Source organism: Apium graveolens, chromosome 7 (assembly GCF_009905375.1).
Source record: "Apium graveolens cultivar Ventura chromosome 7, ASM990537v1, whole genome shotgun sequence".
In the NCBI taxonomy this organism is placed as follows: domain Eukaryota; kingdom Viridiplantae; phylum Streptophyta; class Magnoliopsida; order Apiales; family Apiaceae; genus Apium; species Apium graveolens.
In genome coordinates this window covers 193,092,295-193,100,195 of record NC_133653.1, presented here as the reverse complement: position 1 = coordinate 193,100,195, position 7,901 = coordinate 193,092,295, and positions in this window count along the sequence as shown.

Genomic DNA, 7,901 nt, shown 5'->3' with positions numbered 1-7,901 from the left:
ATGATAAATGGAATGAAAAATGGAAGGGAGTGGGGGATGGGGGGCTTCGGCCGAGAGCAACAAGGGAGGGGGGGGGGGAGGAGAGAAAAATGAGGTGTGTTGGAGTATGGAGTGAGTGAAAATGACTTCTCCCACTTTGTTTTTGGTTTTATTGGCAAAAAGAATGAGTGGAAATGAGAATGTACAAAAATATCCTCTAGGTAAAGTTAGGCCATTTTGCATGCAAGGTTAGTGTGGTAATTTGGTAATTAACAAATGAGTTAGTGGGGTTGGAAAGGTCTCCTTTGCCCTTTGAGAGAATAGAAGGGTGATTTGCATGCAAGGGCTTCTATGTAATTTGCTATTTATAACAAATAAAATTTGTAAAGATTTATTTTTATAAAATAAAATACAAGTTCAAAAATTATAAAATTTATACCATAAAGTAACTTGGATTTTTAGAAATTTTATAAAATCACTTTTGAAATTTGTGAACAAAATAACTTTTAAAAGAAAATTTCTCCAAGGTTTAGAATATTCCTTTTAAATCAAAAATAAAGGAAATAAATAAACTTTTGCTTTGAAAAATCATATACTACATAAAGCAAATCTATAATGCAGAAATTTTCATTCACACAAATGTACAACCATTAAGTATAATTACATTCGGCTCTAATATTATACCAAGTCCACAAATAATATTACACAAAATGCCGTTCGTAACAGTAGAATTGCACTCTGTGCCTACAGATCAGCAATTAACAGATATCTTCACTAAACCACTCTATGAAGCTACATTTACAAGGCTGGTGAATGAGTTAGGAATGATCTCGGGATATTTCTCAAATACCGCTGAATAAATTGGGTTCTATAACAGGCATATGTGATCAGAATTTGTTATCTTTTTCTATATATCAGTATTTCTTAAAATATGATAACTGTGTTAAACATTGATTCCAAGTATTCATGCTATATATCTTATGATATTTAAACAGAGTGTTAAATTTGATAGTTTACTCTCTACAATAGTTGCATGAATAAATTATGATGATATGAAAAGTACTGATATCAGTCAGTCAAACAAGTGTATTAACTGATAAACTCTAATAGTAGTTGATTAAATACTGATAATAGTCAAACTCTAATTGACTATTTATTTAAAATGCTTTTTAAATTTATTCAAAAATTTATCTAAGTCGGTATCTATTAATCAAGTTAGTGACTATAATTTAGTGGGTATTTGTATCCAATGATTAAAGTTATATGATTAGTGGTGTGTTCACAGGAAAAACATTTTGGTAAGTACAGCATATTACCTTGTGTAACCATGCACGTCTTTATTGCTCTTAATTTTATGTTCCATGATTATTTACAGAGCAATAGAATCATGCCATATGTCCCACTAAAATGAACCATTTTATAAGTAAAAGAGTACAGGGTTATACAAAATCAACTTGATTTTAAATTATCAATTTATCTTTTCACCAAACTCTCTTAAGTTTCTTACTACTTCTTCTCTCTCGACTAAAATCTGATAACCTAATTAATTTTTAAGCTTTTTCTCAAATAGTTCACAATGACTTCTCCAGTTGCCACTAAGCCTTTTACTCACAATGGTGCCAAGTTTGTTCCAAATAAATATGCAGCAATTCTGGATAAGACGGGTGTCCATCCTGATGATCACATCTTTCAGGATTTGCTGGTTGCAAGTGATGTATGGTATGCTCTTACAAACCCTATTATTTTTTCCTGAAGACAATGTTCTTTCTCTATGGAGAACAGGTGTCTATGATAATGGTGGTGAAAATGGTACCCCAAGTATCATTTTTGAGCACAATGGTGAGACCAAGGTTATAACTCATCAAACAGTTAGGGACGCTCTTCATCTACCCACTCATTCGTCCTATACTACCTTCTTTGGTGATGCAGAGATCAAATGCTTCTTAACTCTGATTGGATATGACAAGGACTTAAATAATCTTGGTCAATTGAAGCGACCAGGACTTCGAAAAGAATGAAATTTCTTCTTTGACTACATCAATAGAGTATTCAAAAGCAAGTGCAAAAACTTTGATGAACTCCCTATGATGTCACAACAGATTGGGTACTCCCAATTTCCTAATTGTAGTTATGATTTTGGTAGAGTAATTTTATGTTTAATAGGAGACAGATTAAAATCTGATGCCAATATATTATAATATGCTAGATTATGTCAGCTTATATTTAATCAATAGGAGACATAATAAAATCTGATGCCAATATATTATAATATGCTAGATTATGTCAGCTTATATTTAATCAATGTTTTCCTGATGTTTCTATACCTTCTAGTCAAATAATTTCAGTGTTTAAGCTCATAAAAAGGGCTTTCTCTAATTTAATTTCCAAAGATAAAGCGAGGACTTCTCTTGCACCTCTAAGAATTCCTCCATGAACTTGCTAATTGTAAGGATTCCTGAGACTTATGTACAACAAATTATGCAAAGAGCTAAGCTACAGGCAATCACTGTTGGGAACCCCCTATAGCTAACCCAAGATCTACAACCCAAACAGAACATCAAACATAAGCCCTCTCAGGTGCCTCTCAAAAGGTATCTGTTGTAAAAATAAAGAAGGTAGCAAAGGTTGATGCCCCTCAAGGATCAGGACTAAGGCCTTCTCAGAAACCACGTTCAAAAACTATTGAGAAGAAAGGTGGAAAGCAGGCCCAAATCTCACAATTTCTTAAACCTTCTACCACTCCCAAGAGAAAATTTGTGGCTGCTATATCAAACTCTGATGAAGAAGACAATGCTTCTCTTTCATCAAAATTTAAAAATATTAAGTTTGAATTAGTAATAGCTGGCTATGTTCCTCTAAGAAGGCGAAGTTGATAAAAAGTGATGATTTACAGGGCACAACTGCATCAAAAATAGCCAAGGAGTCATAAGGATGAGACAAATATTGATGCTCCTGTTACAATTATTGATTCACCTATTAAGATGAAAAGAAAAGTGAGAGAGGTCACTCATGAACAGGTGGAAATAATTGCAAGGAGATTGAAGAAACAAAGCCAAATGTCAGAAAAAGAGTGGATAACTGAATCCCTCTTTGGATCAAGCCCACAAGAACCTGCAACTCAAAGGGATGCAACAGCTAAAACTGATTCAGTCCCACAAGAACCTTCAACTCAAAGGGTTGAAGAATATTTAGATGTTGATATTGGTACTGGTGAAGGTCTATTTGCAAATGCTCATGAACTAGTAAAGTCTGATGTTGTTACAAATCCTGAATCCAGTTCAGAAGAAAGGACACAAAAACCTACTACAAGAACTCAAGATACTTTTATAGTACCAGCTCTACTTATTCCTCCAAAGCTTCTCAAAATCAAGCATCTCAGAAGTGTAAATTTTGATTCTGATCTCACTGGAGTGGAAATGCTGGTTGATGAAGCTGGACATATTCACAGTACAGTAAATACTTATATAATTCTTGAAGTTTCAATCTATCTCTTCCATGCCACTGAATGTTTCATCTACAACTGCACAAGGTGCTCGGTTTACCACAAATAGTTGATGTACAGCATTCTATAGACCCTCAGAAACACTATGTAGCATCAAGTGCAACTGTTGATACATTCCCTGTAGGTATAAATATTGACATTTACTGCAGTCCACTCCAATCTACACTTCCTCCATTATGACAATCCATGTTATGATTGAGATAGTACAACAGTCCATTCATGTTTTTCATTCACACATCTCAGTAATCCCTGTTGTTACTATTGAAGAAGTTGCAGAAAAATCTACTCATGAAGATCAAATTCCAGTGTTCAACACAATTCCTGAGTCTCCAGGTCATTTTACTGGTACTGAGGCTTTGGAGTTAAATACTGATGCTCCTGCACACATGTCTACAATTCTCGAAGAAATTGAAATAAATGTTGATGATATGGAATTTTCTGAAGCAGTTGGTTCACATATTAACTCTGATGCTGAAGATGAAGTAGCTCAAAATTTAAAGGAGCCGGTTGCTGATGATGAAGCCTCTATTCATTCTGGAGATAATGAGTCTAATGATGGGGATGGTATTGATGTCTCTAAGATCAATATGGTACTAGATCCTAATGAAGATCTAGATGAAATCATCTTTCTTGAAGACATGCCAGAAAGAGAAAGAAAGAAGAAACTAGCTGAGTTAATGCAAATAAGTACTGGGATGAGGAATGAGTATCAAAATGGAAGGATCCCAATTACCCAATCACTGTTAATCATTCTTCTCAGAATTTTGAGACAGCTAAAAGGCAGATTACAAATCCTGATGTGCTTACCCATCTCAAAAACCACTAGCTAGTGGAGGTAGAGGAGGTGGAAGAAGAAGAAGAAAACAACAAGTCTCAAACTGACTACAATTACTGAAAAGCAAACTCTGATAGTCACAAATATTGATGAAGACCAAGTTAGTCTGGAGTTATAAGCTCGTGCTGAGGCAAGTCAGTTTCTATAAATACTGAAGGATAAAGGTAAAAAAAGACTAATCTTCTTTATAAAGATCCAAAACTTCTAGCACTTGATGCTGAAATAGCAAGAAGAGTGTTTTAAAGAGAGTGTCCAGATGTTGATATTGAACAGATCAGACAACTAGAAGGGAATTTCAAATTGCTAAAAGCTGATTCTACAAACACTGATGTTGTTTCAATATTTGATGATGTTCCAAGGAGAGAAAGACCAAAAGGATGGATTGTAATCAAAGAAGTCAGTCAAACTACAGATGCTGAAAGACCTGTTCTAAGGTCCCAAACTATTATAAATGCTGACAGGAGGTATAAGGGGGAAAAAGTTGGGGAATCCTTAAAACTTGAACTGTAAAACTCAAACTCTGATTCCGAAGTCTCAAACCTTGATAAATCTTATGTTGCAGATATTTCAGTAAAAGCTGATGAAAGTGTAAAATTAACCTCTAACATTGCTCAAGTTAAAGAAGCTGAAGCTCAACTAGTCTGAACCTCTGATACTACCCATGTTGATGACAGAACTACTCAAGTAATAAAAGCTCATCACTCCATTCCTGAAGAAGAATTAAATTCTGATACAGATAGCTCAAAAGCTGACAAGACAACACTGACTTTTGAAGAGAAAAAAAGCTACTATGGGGCAGCAAGACACTAGCACCAAAGGGAGATTCTTCTGAGACCAATAATAAAATTTACAGAGGTGGTCTGGGTCTTCTAAATGATGATAATTACACAGGAAATGCTTTAATTCTTAGAGAGCCAGGAAATTTGATAGGAATTAGTGAGAATGTAAAGCTTGAAGATTTATAGAAGATCATATCAGTTCAAATTATGCTTGTTTTGTTTGACACAAATAAGCCAAAAGAAAATATGTTGTACTTTCTTGATTCAGGAAAAAGGTTGAAGATTTCACAAGAACAAACGAGAGACAAGCTATGGCAGGAGTTAGAATACATTATAACTTTGCTGAAAGTAATCAATTATACAACTGCAAGGTGGTCTGCATATCTGAAGGATTTGGTATCTAGAAAGAGAAAATGAATGCTCTTCAAATCCAAGTACATTCCTAAGTACATTAATGAAGATGGTCAAATTGTGGATATGCCTATAGGAGGTGCTAGGGTAACTTCTTCTATTGGAATAAAAGTTCTCATTTTTAATCCAAATGGTAAGAAGGTTGGATTTCTGGAGCTAGATAATTTATCACTTGGCAAATCCAACATTCATGACCTTAGAGCAGCTATTAATCAGAATGATGAATCTACTGAAGAACTGAAGGATATTAACCAGAGGATGAAGATGTATTTAAATATGCTTGAAGAAAATTTACTCAGAAAGTTCTTTGATGATGCTATTGGGTTTGCCAAAGTTTAATATTAAAGATAAAGTCTAATACACTTACAGTAATACTGTATATTTGTTAATATTTCTGCATTTAGATAGTTTTGACATTATCAATTAGGAACTTATACATAAATTACTTAATGCATAAGTTGGGAAAGATTGTTAGATATAATTGATGATATCATCATTTAGAACTATCAGAGTTTGCCATCAGAATTTACTAACTGAAAGAGATCAGGGTTATGAAGCCATAAGTATTTGACAGATTAGAGTTTAGTATCACCATTTATTCATCAGCATATGTCAAGATTGATTTCCAGGAATTAATTGATTCTATCTAGAAGACTTTGATTTACAGAGATTTTTCGGTGTAGGACTTTACTTATTTGTAGAAATCAATAGTTCAATATGTATTATAATTCCTTTTTTATTTATAGCATATCAACTGATTGATTGTGTAACTGTGTAGTATATAAGCACATATTAAGGTAACACTATATGTGTCGTGCATTATTTTATACTCCCTCAGTCCCTTCCAATTATTTACATTTCTGAGAAAGTGTCCGGCACGCATTTTAAGGTGCATAAAATGTATAGTTATGTAACTTATTTTTACAATTTTCTTTTTCTGAATAAAAGCTGAATGTTTTAATTTTTATTCAGAAAAATAAAATTGTAAAAAAAATTACAGAACTATACTTTATATGCACCTTAAAATGCGTGTCAGACACTCTCTAAAAATGTAAATAATTGAAAGGGACGGAGGGAGTAATACACGTAACCTAGCAGCTCTCAAGGATATTTGTTCATCCTCTGCGAGAGTTTGTAAACATTTTTTTATTCATTAAATAAGAATTGTTCTTCATTGTTGAGTACTTTATTCGAATTAATTGTTATAACTGTATTCACCTCCTCTACAGTTACTTAAAGGCCAAACAACAACTATTAAAGCTTGAAAATTAACAACCCTGGTATTAAATACAATCGAAACCCTAGTTTTTATTCCATAACAAATGTTTTATAAATGTAGTATGTGATTCATTAATTTATATTTGCATAAATATATATCAGGTATCCAGAGATCAGTTTGGTCGGGATGGAAGGTTTTTTACAATCAGACCCAATCGAAATAATTTGAATTTTCAAACCAACCAATGAGAAATAAACTAATAACCCAACCCGACTCTTTATTTTTTGTTTGTGTTGAACCAGTTTAGCTTGAATAAGTTCAATAGGTTTAAAAAAATTAAATACATATGCATAAAAGATGAAAGACTTATAATTTAAAATATTAATTTTAATATTTAGTTTCTATTTTCAGTATAATTTTAATAATATTGATTATACTGTAAGTAATATACGTACGCGTAATATTTAATTATAAAACTACAAATAAAAGTATAATATATTATGCAGTGTATAGTTATATATAACTGTTATTCCCAAACAATCTAACAAAGAATTACAGAAGGGGTGTTGAATGTAATTCTGGCTTCTTTTTCAATTTTAAGAATAGTTGTGCTATAAATATATAACTGTGTTTGATTTAGCAATGGTGCGGAATGAAAGTAGTAAAGAAATCAAATCACAAAGTAATCAAATATAAGAAAAAATATTTCTAGTCTAATCTCATGCTTCTTCATTTTTCAATCCAGCATCTTTGAATATCTTCAGTTTAGCATGGAAATAGAAATGCTTCTTTGTTCTCTAAACCCTGATAATAGGCTGCCACCTTCCTTTTGCATACAATCAACGCATGTGACTTTTAAGTCATCATCAACTGCTCTTTTGAATTTGTTCATCCGTTGAAGCTTTATTGAATCATCCATTGAGAGTCTGGTTGATCATCCGTTGAGATATTAGTTGATTACCCGTTGAAGCCTTGTGGAACATTCGTTGAGACTGTCTTTATGGCAGTTAACTCTACTTCATTTATACAAGAATACAAGGCATCTAATATTTACAATTAACCAACCTATCTTGCATATCAATTTAGTAGTCAACATGACTTAAACATTCTACAACATCTAGTTCACTAAGGCATAATAATATGCAGGAATGTGCTACTAATCTTATTGTAGCATAA